The following is a 16,038-nucleotide window of genomic DNA, read 5'->3' as shown; positions in this document are numbered from 1 at the left end:
TGGAGCGCTGCTGCCTGCTTCTGTGACCTCAGTTTCCTTATCTGCAGAATAGGGTCAGTAGCATCTCCCGTGGGGGTCCCTGTGTTGGTGGAAGGAGTGGGGAACCACCGTGGGCTGCGTCAAGATGAGTGGAACGCCCCCCTCCCCCTCTAGGACCAGCAAAACCAAGCGGGGAGCGGTGGGCAGGTGCGCCCCCGCGCGTGGGAGAAGGCCCGAGGTTGTGGCGATGCCCTGGAGATAGGCGCCGCCTTATGTAATGGGAGATGGGGCTGATAAACGCGATCCGCGCAGGCCAGGCTCACTCCGTGGCCGAAGGCTTCGGCCGGGGAGGGAGGGAGGGGGGGAGGGAGGAGGGGGGGCGGGGGGGTAGGAGTGCAGACCCGCTTCTCGGAGAAGCGCCCACGCCCGCCCCCGGCCTGGGTCTGTGTGGGTCAGAGGCCGGGCGAGGGAGCTGCAAGGGCGGGAGCGAGCGGTCCGAGCGCCCGGCAGGGCCAGGGCGCCTGTGCGCACAAGCGAGGGGATGTCGCGTTCGTCCCCCGGGGCCGGGGATCCTGCGGCGACACGGCAGAGCTGCCCACCCCTCTTCCTGCGCTGTGCTCTGGACACCCGCTCTGGCCCTCAGCCCCGAACGAGCCCCCGCTGGCTAGTCAGCTGGACCATGATGCTTTTTTTTTTTTTTTCATCGAGGCTTGGTTCACATCCCGGATCATTGCAATCAACACAACTACAAAAGTGCTGCTCCGGGCACTTGACACACGTGGCTTGCATCTCTCCACCAGCCACGGCGTTGGGCCGCCCCATCCAGGTCTTGCAGGTGCAGAACCGGGCGCTCGGGGCGTATAGGAGCCTGCCCCGATGCGAGGCCAGGGAAGGGCGGGCTCGCGGGCCTCACCGCCTGGGTCTCAGCACAGATTGGACAGCTGGGGTTGGAACCGCCCTTCATTGGGGCCAGCCCGCCCTGCGGGAAGTTTTGGAAAACTTCCTTTTCCAATATTTTTCGGACTTTGGCTCTCCGTTGGAAAGAAGAGATACCCAATCAGTAGGAGTGTCAGGCAAGTTGTTTTAATAATGTAAAATTCCTAAGTAAATTTTCATTTTTATGAAAGTTATACGTGCATGTAATTTTTAAAAAATCAAATAATTCGAGGAGGTTTATTAAGAAAAACATCACTTTTGAGAATTCCTCCATTGGTCTTCACATCTCGTGAGTGAGGCACTGACTGCCCTACTTTGTTCCCTACAGTCTTTTTCGACATGTTTGCATAGCAAGCAACCTTGGAAGAGACAGCATCGTCCTCTGAAGAAAAAAGGCAGGCAGACTTACTGTCCATTATTAGCAATTCAGGCTGTCTCAGCTCAGGCTTCTTCTCCTGTACTTACACTGTGTGTACAGGTACCATCTGGCTCTCTTGGCACCACTCTGTGAGAACTGGGGTTCAGGGAACCAAATAAAAGATAATACTGCTAGTGCTGTGTCTAACAATCTGTTCTTTGTCTCTGGTGCAGGAGTCTTGTGTCTTCTGCCAGCCTCCATGAAACTGTGGCAAGCTGACTGGTTAGCATGCAAGTGGGATAAAATCTCAGAGCCTTCAGTTGTTGACAAGCAGCTCCCCACCTCTACCCCCTTGGCCTCTTCTCCAGAGGAACCACGACCTTAACTGCTTCTTTTGGTATTTACCTCCTCCATGTTTCTGGATTTCTCGATTTTCAAATGTAGGCAGTATCTGTGGTTTACGATGAATATTTAATTCTTCTCCTCCTTGCTGTCCTTCTTCCACTGCATCTTTCCTTTTTTCTCATTCTACCAATATGCGTAGATCATAATTTGGGTTGGCCAAAAGCTTTGTTTATTGTTTACATAATTACGCTAATATATTCTCAGCTGAAACATATAGTTAACTAAGATTAATTTTCCCTCAAAACTTTTTTTCCTAATAATTGTCTTATTTTTTCCACTTGCTTAATTTTTCTATGTTCCTCTGTGATTTAATCCTAAATTCTCAGCCACTTACATAAATCTCCTTTTAACAGATTTGGGTAAATCAGTTATTTTCACAATTTCATCTTCCCAAGAAAATCTCCCCTGGAGCCTGTTGACCTGCTCGGACATGGACAGCTGCCATCTGACAACTCCTGTACAGCTGTCGTGCTGAGGACTCCTGTCATCCTGCCATGGGAATTCCCTTCTCCTCTTTCCTATGTGGCTCTCCTATTACTTGCATCCCAGGTCTTCCTCTTTCTTGTGGGGAACACATCCAAATAAACACAGAATTTCAGGCAGGAAATAATTTTCCTTCAGAATTTTGAATACCTGTGCTATTGCCTCCTATCTTCCAGTATCTCCTATCTTCAGAAGTCCAAAGGCATTTTGTATCCAGATCTTTTCTAACTCTCTGGAAATCTGTAGGAAAATTTCTTGGTTCCCATGCCCCAAATTTTACAGTGATGTTTCTTGGTGTAGCTTTGTTTTCATCTATGATGCCAGACACAGTGGGCTCTTTCAAACAAACATGTCACTAAGTTCTGGGAAATTTTCTTTCTTTAAAAAAATTTTTTATTGAAATATAGCTGATTTACCATATTGTGTTAGTTTCAGATGTACAGCAAAGTGATTTGGTTGTATATGTAATCTTAAAAAAATTCTTTTCCATTATAAGTTATTTAAAGATATTGAATATAGTTCCCTGTGCTCTACAGTAAATCCTTGTTGTTTATCTAATTTATATATGGTAGTGTGTATCTGTTAATTCCATACTCCTAATTTATCCCTCTCCCTCCTTTCCCTTTGGTAACCATAAGTTTGTTTTCTATATCTGTGAGTCTGTTCCTGTTTTGTAAATAAGTTAATTTGTACTGTTTTTTAGATTCCACATTTAAGTGACGTCATAATATTTGTCTTTCTCTGACTTACTTCACTTAGTATGATAATCTCTAGGTCCATCCATGTTCTGCAAATGGCATTATTTCATCCTTTTTTATGGCTGAGTAGTATTCCATTGTATATATACACCACATCTTCTTTATCCATTCATCTGTCCATGGACATTTCAGTTGCTTCCATGTCTTAGCTATTGTAAATGGTGCTGCTATGAACATTGGGGTGAATGTATCTTTTCAAATTAGCTTTCGTCTTTTCTGGATATATGCCCAGGATTGGGATTGCTGGATCATATGATAACTCTATTTTTAGTTTTCCATAGTGGCTGTGCCAGTTTACATTCCCATCAGCAGTGTAGGAGGGTTCCCTTTTCTCCACACCCTCCCCAGCATTTATTATTTGTAGACTTTTTGATGATGGCCATTCTGATTAAAAAAAAAAAATTAAACCTCTGTTATTATTTTATTTAAAAAATTATTGTAAAGCCATTCCTTTTTTTAAAAAATAGATTTTTTTTAGATTCATAGCAAAATTGAGTAGAAAGTACAGAGAGTTTCCATATACTCCCTAACCCCACATATACATAATCAACCTCCCCCAACAGAGTGGTGCAATTGATGAGCCTACAGGAACACGTCAGTATCACCCAGAGTCCATAGTTTACCTTAGGATTCATTCTTTGTGTTGTACATTCTATGGGTTTTAACAAATGTGTAATGTCATATATCCATTGCCATATATATATATATATGTGTGTGTGTATATATATATATATATATATATAGAGAGAGAGAGAGAGAGAGAGAGAGAGAGAGAGAGAGAGGGAGAGAGAGAGAGAGTAGTTCCATTGCACTAAAAAATCCTCTGTGCTCCACCTATTATTCACCCTATCTTCACTCCTAACCTGTGGCTACCACTGATCTTTCTACTTTTTCCATAGTTGTGCCTTTTCCAGAATCATATAGTTGGAATCATACATTATGTAACCTTTTCAGATTGGCTTTTTTCACTTAGTAATATGCATTTATGTTTCTTCCATGTCTTTTCATGGCTTGACAGCTCATTTCTTTTTAGCATGGAATAATATCCTGTTGTCTGGGTGTACCAAGTTTATTTATCCAGTTATCTACAGAAGGATATCTTGGTTGCATCAAGTTTTGGCAGTTATGAGGAAAACTGCTATAGACATCCATGTGCAAATTTTTGTGTGGACGTAAGTTTTCAATTTGCATAAGTACCAAAGGATGCAAACACTGGATCATATGGTAAGAGTATGTTTAATTTTGTAGGAAACTGTCAAAGTGTCTTCCAAAGTGACTGTACCATTTTGCATTCCCACCGGCAGTGAATGAGAGTTCCTGTTGCTTCACATCTTCGTGAGAATTTGGTGTTTTCAGTGTTTTGGATTTTGACCAAATGGGTATGTAATGGTATCTCACTGTTATTTTAATTTACATTTTCCTGATGATATATGGTGTGGAGTAGCTTTTCATATGCTTACTTGCTGTCTGTGTATTTTCTTGGGTGAGGTGTCTGTTAAGGTCATTGACCTCTTTTTAAAATTGGGCTGTTTGGGCTTCCCTGGTGGCGCAGTGGTTGAGAGTCCGCCTGCCGATGCAGGGGACATGGGTTCGTGCCCCGGTCCGGGAAGATCCCACATGCCGCGGAGCAGCTGGGCCCGTGAGCCATGGCCGCTGAGCCTGCGCGTCCGGAGCCTGTGCTCCGCAACGGGAGAGGCCACAACAGTGAGAGGCCTGCGTATCGCAAAAAAAAAAAAAATTGGGCTGTTCATTTGCTTATTGTTGAGTTTTAAGTATATATTGGATGACAGTCCTTTATCTCATGTCTTTTACAGATATTTTCTCCCAGTCTCTGGCTTGTCTTCATTCTCTTGAGAGTATTTTTTGCAAAGAAGAAATTTTTTATTTTCATGAAATCCAGTTTATCAATTATTTGTTTCATGGATCATACCTCTGCATGCCTCTGGTGTTGCATGTAAAAAGTCATCACCAAACCCAAAGTCATCTACATTTTCTCCTATGCTATCTTCTAGAAGTTTTATAAGTTTGTGTTTTACATTCAGGTCTGTGATTCATATATATATATATATAATTTTATTTTTTATTTATTTTTTAAAATTTTATTTATTTTTGGTTGCGTTGGGTCTTCGTTGCTGTGCGGGCTTTCTCTAGTTGCAGAGAGCGGGGGCTACTCTTGTTGTGGAGCACGGGCCCTAGGCGCATGGGCTTCAGTAGTTGTGGCACGTGGGCTCAGTAGTTGTGGCTCATGGGCTCTAGAGCACAGGCTCAGTAGTTGTGGTGCACAGGCTTAGTTGCTCCGCCATGGCATGTGGGATCTTCCCAGACCAGGGATTGAACCAGTCCCCTGCATTGGCAGGCAGATTTTTAACCACTGTGCCACCAGGGAAGCCCTATTTATTTATTTTTTGCCAGCGGGTGTCCAGTTCCTGCGTTTTTTGTTGAAAAGATTATCTTTGTTCCACTGTATTCCCTTTGCTCCTCTGCCAAAGATCAGTTGACTATATTTATATGGGTCTATTTATGGGCTCTCTGTTCTATTCCATTGATCTATTTGTCTATTCTTTTACTAATACCACACTGTCCTGATTATTGTAGCCTTATAATAAGTCCTGATGTTGGGTAGTGTCAGTCCACCAACTTTGTTCTTCTCCTTCAATATTCTGGATCTTTTGCCTCTCCATATAAACTTTATAATCTTGTTAATATCTTCAAAATAACTTGTTGGGATATTGATTGGGATTGCTTGAATCCATAGACCAAGTTGGGAAGAACTGACATGTTGACAGTATTGATTCTTCCTATCCATGAACATGGATCATCTCTCCGTTTACTTAGTTCTTTGATTTCTCTCATCAGAATTTTGTAGTTTTCCTCATATAGATCTCATATGTATTTTGTTAGATTTATACCTAAGTATTTCATTTTGGGGGTACTACTGTAAACAGTATTTCAAATTCCACTTGTTCATTGCTGGTATATAGGAAAGTGATCGACTTTTGTGTATGAAACTTATATCCTGCAACCCTGCTATAATCACTTATTAGTTTCAGGAGTTTCTGTTGATCCTTTTGGATTTTATACTTAGGCTCTCATGTCATCAACAAGGTTTTCTTTCTTTCTTCCTAATCTGTATTCTTTTTATTTCCTTTTCTTGTCTTGTTGCATTAGCTAGGACTTCTAGTATGACATTGAAAAGCAGTGGTGATTGGAGATATCCTTGCCTTGTTTCTGATCTTCGTGGGAAAGCTTCAAGTTTCTCACCATGATGTATGATGTTAACTATAGGTTTTTGTAGATATTCTTTATCAAATTGAGGAAGTTTCCCTCTATTCTTAGTTTACTGAGAGGTTTTATCATGAATGGGTGATGGATTTTATAAAATGCTTTTTCTGTATCTATTAATATGATCATGTGATTCTTCTTCTTTAGCCTGTTGATGTGATGGATTATATTAATTGATTTTTGAATATGAAGCAGCCTGGCATATCTGGGATAAATCCCACTAGGTGGTGCTGTATAATTCTTTGGCTACATTTTTGCGTTCAGTTTGCTAATATTTTGTTGAGGATTTTTGCATTTTATCGCAGATATTGATCGGTACTTTTTTTTCTTGTAATATCTGTGTCTGTTTCGTTATTAGGGTAATGCTGGCCTCATAGGATGAGTTAGGAAGTATTTTCTCTAGTTCCATGTTCTGGAAGATATTGTAGAGAATTTATTTAATTTCTTTCTTAAACATTTTGTCGAATTCCCCATGAATTCTGGGCCTGGTGCTTTCTATTTTGGAAGGTTATTAAGTATTATTCAATTTCTTTGATAGATATAGGCCTATTCAGATTGCCTGTTTCTTCTTGTGTGAGTTTTGGCAGATTGTATCTTTCAAGCAATTGGTCCATTTTCATCTAGGTTATCAAATGTGTGGCCATAGGGTCGTTCGGATTTTAGTATATGTGCTGCCAAAGCGAGCACTGTAGGGTTGTTCATATTGTTCCTTTATTATCCTTTTAATGTCCATAGGATCTATAGTGATGTTGCTCTTTCATTTATGTTATTAGTAATTTGAGTCCTCTCTTTTTCCTTAGTTCACCTGGCTAGAGGCTTATTGATTTTATTGATCTTTTCAAAGAACCAGCTTTTGATTTTGTTGATTTTCTCTATTGATTTCCTGTTTTCAATTGCATAGATTTCTGTTCTAATTCTTATTATTTCTTTTCTTCTGCTTACTTTGGATTTAATTTGCTCTTCTTTTTCTAATTTCCTAAGGTAGAAGCTTAGATGATTGATTTTAGATCTTTCTTCTTTTCTACTGTATGTTTTCATTGCTATAAATATTCTTCTAAGCACTGCTTTCACTACATCCCACAAAATTTGATGTTATGTTTTCATATCCATTTACTTCATGATATTGTTCAATTTCTCATGAGATTTCTTCTTTAACCATAAGTTATTTAGACATATTTTGTTTAATCTCCATATAGTTGGGGGGGCGTGTTCCAGCTTTCTTTCTGTTATTGATTTCTAGTTTAATTTCCTTGTGGTATGACAGCAGGCATTGGTGTCTTGGTGTTCTTGGTGAACTTTTTGTGCGAGCTTGAGAAGAATATACATTCTGCTGTTGTTGGATGAAGTAGTCTATAGATATTTATTACATCCAGTTGATTGATGGTACTGTTGAATTCAACTATGTCCTTACTGAAGTTCTGCTTGCTGAATCTTTCCATTTCTGATAGAGGGGTGTTGAAGTCTCCTAGCTATAACACTGGATTCATCTATTTCTTTGTGCAGTTCTATCAGTTTTTGCCCCATGCATTTTGATCCTCTGTTGTTAGAGGCAAACGCATTAAGGATGGATATGTCTTCTTGGAGAATTGACTCTTTTATCATTATGTAATGCCTCTTTTTATCCCTGATAACTTTCCCTGGTCTGAAGTCTGCTCTGTCTGAAATTAACACATTATTAGTATTAATATCGCTACTCCTGCTTTCTTTTGGTTACTGTTATCATAGTATATCTTTCTCCATCAATTTTCTTTTATTCTATATATGTCTTTATATTTAAAGTAGATTAATACTTAGGTCTTGTTTCTTGACCTACTCTGAAATAATCGGTGCATTTAGGCCATTGATGTTCAAAAGGATTATTGATATAGTTGAATTAATGTCTACTGTAATTGTTACTGTTTTCTATGTGCTCCTTGTTCTTTGTTGCTATTTTTGCCTTTCACTTTTTTCTGCCTTTTGTGGTTTTAATTATTTTACATGCTTCAGTTGTCTCTCCTTTATTAATACATTAGTTATACTTTTAAACTTTTTTTAGTGATTGCCCTAGAGTTGGCAGTATGTATTTACAATTAATCCAAGTTCATTTTCAAATAACACTATACCACTTCATGGGTAGTGTGAGAACCTTATAATAACAAAATAATCCTGATTCCTCTCTTCCGTCTCGTTTCATTGTTGTCATTCATTTCACTTATACATAAGCATATATGTTTATATATGTGTGCAGTCATCCCTCAGTATCCACAGGGGATTGGTTCTAGGACCCTCTGCAGATACAAAAATTCACAGATGCTGAAGTCCCTTACAGTCGGCCCTCTGTATCCATGGGTGCAGAACTCGTGGATATGGAGGACCAACTCTGTGTGTGTGTGTGTGTGTATTGATATTTATTTATTTATATAAAAGCATATATAATCAAATACATTGTTGCCATTATTATTTTGAACAAATTATTATGAGATCAATTATGAATAAGAAAAAATAAATGTTTTTTATTTTACCTTCACTTATTCCTTCTTTCTTTATGCAGGTCTGAGTTTTATCATTTTTCTTCTCCCTAAAGATTTCTTTTGTCATTTCTTACAAGTTCAGTCTACTAGCAATAGATTCCCTTAATTTTTACTTGAGTAAGTCTTCATTTCTCCTTCAGTTCTGAAGGATAATTTTGCAGGGTACAGAATTTTAGGTTGGTGGTGTGTTTTTTTTTTTTCTCTTAGCATTTAAAATATTTCACTCCACTCTTTGCTTGCATGATTTCTGAAGAGAAACAAGTGTAATTGTTATCTTTATTCTTCTATAGGTAAGGCATCCCTCCCCCACCCCCACCCCTAGCTTCTTTTAGAGTTTTTTTAAATTGAAATATAGTTGATTTACAATGTTGTGTTAATTACTGCTGTACAGCAAAGTGACTCAGTTATACATATACATATTCTTTTCCATTATGGTTTATCACAGGATACTTTAGATTCTACATATAAGTGATATCATACGGTATTTGTCTTTCTCTTTCTGACTTACTTCACTTACTATGATCATCTCTAGTTGTATCCATGTTGCTGAAAATGGCATTATTTCGTTCTTTTTTATGGCTGAGTAGTATTCCATTGTATATATGTACCACATCTTCTTTATCCTTTCATCTGTGAATGGACATTTAGGTTGTTTCCATGTCTTGGTTTCTATGAATAAATAGAGTTTTTTATCTTTGACTTTCTGTAGTTTGAAAATGATATGCCTATGTGTATTTGGAGAGAGGGGTTGGGGGTGGGGCATTTATCCTGCTCAGCGTACTCTGAGCTTCCTGGATCTGTGGTTTGGTGTCTGACGTTAATATGGGGGATTTTTCCATCATTATTGTTTCAAATATTTCTTCTGTTCCTTCTCTTTTTCTTCTTCTGGAATTCTGATTATACTTATGTTACTCCTTTAGTAGTTGTCCCATAGTTATTGGATATTTTGTTCTTTTTTTCTCTCTCTCTTTTACTCGCTTTGCTTTTTTCAATTTTGGTGGTTTCTAATGAGATATCCTCAAGTTCAGAGATTCTTTTCTCAGCTGCGTCCAGTCTACTAATAAGCAAAACAAAGACATTTTTCTCATTGTTTTTGATCTCTAAGATTTTTTTTTTTGGTTTTCTTATAATTTCCTTTTCTCTGCTTACATTGCCCATCCATTCTTGCATCTTGTCTGTTTTATCCATTAAAGCCTTTAGCATCTTATAGTTGTTTAAAATTCCTGGTCTGATAATCCCAACATCCCTGCCATGTCTGAGTCTGGCTCTCTTGCTTGCTCTGTCTCTTCCAACTGTGCTTTTTGCCTTTTAGCATGTCATAATTTTTTCTTGATAGTCAGATATAATGTATTGGGTAAAAAGAACTGCTGTAAATATGCCTTTATTAATGTGATGGTAAATTGTGTATGTTGGGGGCGTAGTTTTCTGTAGTCCTATGAGTAGTAGGTCTTAGTCTTTTAGTGAGCCTGTCCCTCTGGACTATGAACTTCACACATGCCTCTAAGTCCCCTCACCCTTCAGTGGGACAGAATGGCTAGAGCCAGCTGGAGCTGGGTGTTTCTCTTCTCTTAGGCCAGTCAGGCTCTGACAAAACTCCAGCAGATTAGGCTTTAGTTAAATAGTTTCTCCTGGGCTCCCCTGGTGGTGCAGTGGTTAAGAATCCGCCTGCCAATGCAGGAGACACGGGTTTGAGTCCTGGCCCGGGAAGATCCCACATGCCGCGGAGCAACTAAGCCCGTGCACCACAATTACTGAGCCCATGTGCCACAATTACTGAAGCCCACGCGCCTAGAGCCCAGTGCTCTGCACCAAGACAAGCCACCGCAATGAGAAATCTGCGCACCGCAATGAAGAGTAGCCCCTGCTCGCCACAACTAGAGAAAGCCCATGCACAGCAACAAAGACCCAACGCAGACAAAAATAAAAAAATAAATAAATAAAATTGTTTCTCCTGAGGGCAGACTTGTTAAGCAGAATAGAATGCTCTGGCATGTTTCAAAATATTTCATTTCCCTTCCCCCTGCCTGAAGCATGAGGTGACTTTTCTCTGATATTCACTGTGAGGACCTGGTGAGATCCTGGAGGCAAAACCCACAAAAGTGTGCCCCCCATGACTGGGTCCCCTGGAGTTTTTATCTCTCAGACTTGATCATGCTGAGTCTCCAGCAACTCATCAGTTATAGTTCAAGTTTCCCTACCACAGCACTGGTTCCTGCAGAGTAATTTTATTTTTACTTCTAATTTTGAATAGGTATTCCATTCACATGGCTCAAAAATCAAAATGAAATATATGAAAAAATTCAGTGAAATGCCTCAACACCCTCCCCCCAAATAACTATTTTTTATTAATTTTTTGGTGTATCCTGAGTTTATATAAGCAACTGTGAATATATGGTCTTATTTTTATCTTGTTTCTACACATGAGGTAGCATCCTATATACATTTTGCACCTTGCTTTTTCTCACTTTTTATAAGAAGATATTTCTATATTCACACTTAGATTGGGATATTTTTTTAATGTTTTATGACTCTTTCCTCTATTCTATCTCTTCCCTCTTATTGGAACTACCATTTTTTGGATTATATACCTCATAGACTAGTGCTCTAATTTTATCTTATTTTTTATTCAAAAATGTTCTCTTCTCTGGGTTATTTCCATAACATTAGCTTCCATCCCAAGGGTGTTATACTTTTCTCTGAATACGCATGTGTCTAATTGCATCAAGTTCTTATTTCATTGTTGGATATCTTTTCTTAGCAATCTGAAATTTTTACTGATAATTGGTATTTTTTAAAAGTTTCCTTCTCCATACATAGCCTCTATTTCCTCCATGTTTTTTCTTTTAAATTTATTTTGATCTTTTTCTTTCATGTTACGGACTTTCCTTGGATATCATGTGATCCGGGATTCCCTGATCATATTTAAGAGTGGAAGACTAACAGTAGATTGAAAGCCTTGAGTGTGTGTGTGTGTGTGTGTGTGTGTGTGTGTGTGTGGTGGTGTTCACTAGAGGGCCGTTGGCTTGTTGTTTCATTGGGGGACTTCCCATACGAGCTTCTTTAGGTCATTTTGTGGCAGGTGGAGCAACTTCCGCAGAATAGAATCGCCATGTCTCCAGCCTGGCTGACAGCATTTTGGCAGCCAAGGGTGCGTAGAGGGCTGGGCATGGGGGTACCAGCGTCTGTTAATTATTCACTTAGTGCCCTGATTTTAGCACAGCTAGGCCCCTCTCAACTGTGCCTAGTGTTTCTTGGTCTAGATACCCTCTCCAGAGAAAAAAATACTTCCATCTTCTGCTGGAGTGGGGTCACTCATCTTTGAGGAGTGGAAATGGGGATTTAACTGCTCCTTAAACCAAGTTCCAACTTATTTTAACCACTCCCCATCCAGAGGTACTTGGTCTTCTGCCTGTTCCTGAGCATTTGAGGAATCTATACATCAGAATAGGTCTCACCTTCTCTATGGCTGGCTTAGGATTCAGTTTTGGGGGGTCATCCAAGTAGTCTGTCTGCTGTCAGCCTGCTTTCTACCCTTCAAACTGCTGTTGCTATTGTTCCTTTCTCCCATTTTGGTGAGTTTAAACCTTTTAAAGATTCAGTTACTCTCATCTTACCGGGTTATCAGGTGGGAGTTTATGTGTTCATTCCCTTGTTTTTACTTGGAATATGTGTTTTTAATGTAGAGAATTTATTAAAGAGACAAGCAGTGAGAAGGAAACACTAACCTTTCACCTCTTTGACCTGACACCGATAACACCTTAGTATCTATTAACAGTCCTTTTTTTATGTATGTTACAAAAATGGGATTATATTCTACACAACTTTTACCATCTTTTTTTTTTCACTCAACATATATGAAGAGCATTCTCCAATATCAATATTTTGCGTTTTTAAAAATACACAAAAATGTTGTGTAAAATGCAGATGTGCAAAGAAAAACCCCCATAATCTCAGCATCCAGATAATACTCATTGTAATATCTTGGTATCTGTCACTCTAGTAGGTGTATGTATATATGATAAGTACTTCATTCCTAAGCTAAAAATGAAATCTTTGCCTTTGTAAATATTCAACCTACTGTGAAAGACATGTTTTATGCAAATAATTCACACAACAATCTGTGTGTGTGTATATCATATTGTATACAATAACCATAGTGCAATTATAAAAAACAGAAAAATTAAATTGGTTTACTAGTATCAGCTAAACTACAGACCTTATTCTATTTTTATTAATTAATTAATTAATTTTATTCTTGGATGTGTTGGGTCTTAGTTGCAGTGCGTGGGCTCTTCATTGCAGTGCGTGGGCTTCTCTCTAGTTGTGGCTTGCAGGTTTTCTCTCTCTAGTTGTGGCATGTGGGCTCCAGACTGTGTGGCCTCTCTGGTTGAGGCACATGGGCTCAGTAGTTGTGGCACGTGGGCTTAGTTGCCCTGCAGCATGTGGGATCTTAGTTCCCTGACCAGGGATCAAACCCACATCCCCTGCATTGGAAGGTGGACTCTTTAGAGTCCCCAGATCTTATTCTGATTTCAACAGTGTTTCCACTAATGTCCTTTTCCTGTTCCAAGATCTAACTCAGGAATCCACATTGCATTTAGTTATTAGTTCTCCTTAGTCTTCTGCAGTCTGTAACAGTTCTTTAGTTTTTCTTGTCCTTCATAACCTATGACACTTTTCAGTATTGATCAGTTATGCTGTCAAATGTTCCTCAATTCCAATCTTGATGTTTTCTCATAACTGAAATGAAGTTAAAAATTTTTTGGCAAGAATATCACAGAAATGAAATTGTGTCCTCAGTGCATATCACAGGATTCATGATGCCAGTATATCTTATTTTGGTGATGTTGACCTTTGTCACTTGGTTAAACTGGTTTCTACGAAGTTTCTCCACTATAAAGTTACTTTCTCTTTTTAGTTAATAAATATATTGATAGTTTGAGACTATATAAATTCTGTTTCTTTTCAAATTTGTGCCCACTAATATTAGCACCCATCAGTGGATCTTGTCTGAAATAATTTTTACTGTGGTATTTGCCTAATGGTGATTTTTCTATTTGCCTCTTCTACATTTGTCATTTGTAATTCTACTATAAAGAAGAGCTGTTCCTTATCCCTCTTTCATTTATCTAATTAAGTACTTGTTTATATCAGTATGACCTCATGACTTCAGTTCTTTTGGATATGGACCCTGAAATGGAATTGCTGGATCATATGGTAATTCTATTTTTAATTTTTGGGGAACTGTCATAGTGGCTACACCATTTTACATTTCCACAAACAGTGCCCAAGTGTTTCAGTTTCTCCACATCTTCATCAACACATTTTCTATTTTTTTGATAGCCATCCTAACATATGTGAAGTGATACCTAATCATGGCTTTGCTTAGCATTTCCCTAAAGATTACTGATGTTGGACATCTTTTTATGTGCTTATTGGCCATTTTTATATTCTCTGGGTTGTTATAGCACATATTACTCTTGGTACTTATTTCTGTCTTAACTGATTCGGGCTGCTGTTAAAAAATATACCATAGACTGGTATTTTTAATACTAAAGGGTGACTTAAACAAGAAGAACTTATTTCTCAAAGTTCTGGAGGCTGGGAAGTCCAAGATCAAGACACTGGCAGATTTGGTGTATGGTGAGGGCCAGCTTTCTGGTTCAGAGATGGCCATCCTTTTGCTGTATCCTCACACGGTAGAAGGGGCAAGGGAAGCACTCTGGGGTCTTTTTTATAAGGGCGCTAATCCCATTCACTAGGGCTCCACCCTAATGACCTAATAATCTTCCAAAGGCACCACCTCCAAATACCATCATATTGGTGATTAAGTTTCAAATATGAATTTGGGGGGATACAAACATTCATTCTGTAGTAGGAAGGTTAGGTTATTGATTTGAGATCAGTTTTCTTTTTTAAATGGAGGCATTTACAGCTGTAAACCTCCCTCCAAGCACTGTTTTCACTGCATCCCATAAGTTTTGGGTGTTGTGTTTTCATTTTCATTTATCTCAAAATCTTTTGTCTTTTCCCTTGCAATTTCTTCTTTGACCTATTAGTTATTTAGTAATCTTTTAATTTCCACATATTTGTGACTTTCCCAAATGCTTTATGTTATTGATTTCTAATCTCACTCCATTGTGGTAGGAGAACATATTTTTTACAATTCCAATCTTTTCAAATTTTTTGAGACTTGTTTTATGGCATAACATATGGTCTGTTCTGGGGAATGTTCCATGTCACTTGAGAAGAATGTGTATCTTGCTTTTGTACATGAAGTGTACTACAGGTGTCTGTTAGGTTTAGTTGGTTTATAGTTTTGTTCAAGTCTTCTACTTCCTTGTTGATCTTCTATGTATTCTGTCCATTATTGAAAGTGGGGTGATGAAGTCTCCAACTATTACTGTTGAAATGGTCTACTTCTTCCTTTAATTCTGTCAGTTTTTCTTCATATATTTTGCATTCAGATATCTATTGTTAGGTGCATATATGTTTATAATTGTTATATCTTCCTGATGGATTGACTTTTCATCATTATAGAATGCCCTTCTCTGTCTTTAGTAACAGTTTTTGTCTTAAAATCTATTTTGCCTGATATAGTACAGCCACTCCAGCACTTTTGAGTACTGTTTGTGTGGAATTTCTTTTTCTGTCCTTTTATTTTCCACCTATTTGTGTCTTTGTATCTAAAGCATGTCTTTTATAGACAACATACAGTTGGACGTTTTTTTGGAAAAACTCATTCTCCTAACCTTTGCTTTCTGATTGGCATCTTTAGTCCATTTACATTTAGCGTAATGACTGATAATATAGGATTTATGTCTGCCATTTTGCTATCTTTTTAAATTGCTATTTGTTTTCTGTCTGTCTCATGCCTTTATTGTTTTTCTTAGTCTTCCTTCACTCCTTTCTTTTGTGTTAGGTAGATAATTTTGAGTATACCATTTAAGTTTCTTTGTTTCTTCTACTATAGGTTTTTTGAATTATTTCCTTTGTGGTTGCCCTGGAGATTACAAGTTAGCATTTTAGCTTAGATGAATATCAACTTAATTTCTATTTCAAAAGCTTCTGTATAGCCCAGTCTCCCCCCCTCCCCCCGTACTATTATTGTCATATAAATTATATCTTTATTCATTATAAGCCCATCAACAGTGTTTAAATTAATTCTTAATGCAGTTATCTTTTAAATCAGATAGGAAAACTGAATTATAAACCAAAATACATTTATACCTTTATATTACCTGTGTATTTACCTTTACTGGAGCTGTTTTTCATGTGGATTTAAGTCTAGTTTTATTTCATTTCAGCCTGAAGGATTCTTTTAGCA

This window comes from Delphinapterus leucas, chromosome 3 (genome assembly GCF_059928025.1).
Source record: "Delphinapterus leucas isolate spDelLeu-1000000601 "Yukka" chromosome 3, BTC_Dleu_Yukka2, whole genome shotgun sequence".
NCBI lineage: Eukaryota > Metazoa > Chordata > Mammalia > Artiodactyla > Monodontidae > Delphinapterus > Delphinapterus leucas.
Note: the sequence above shows the minus strand (reverse complement) of the source record.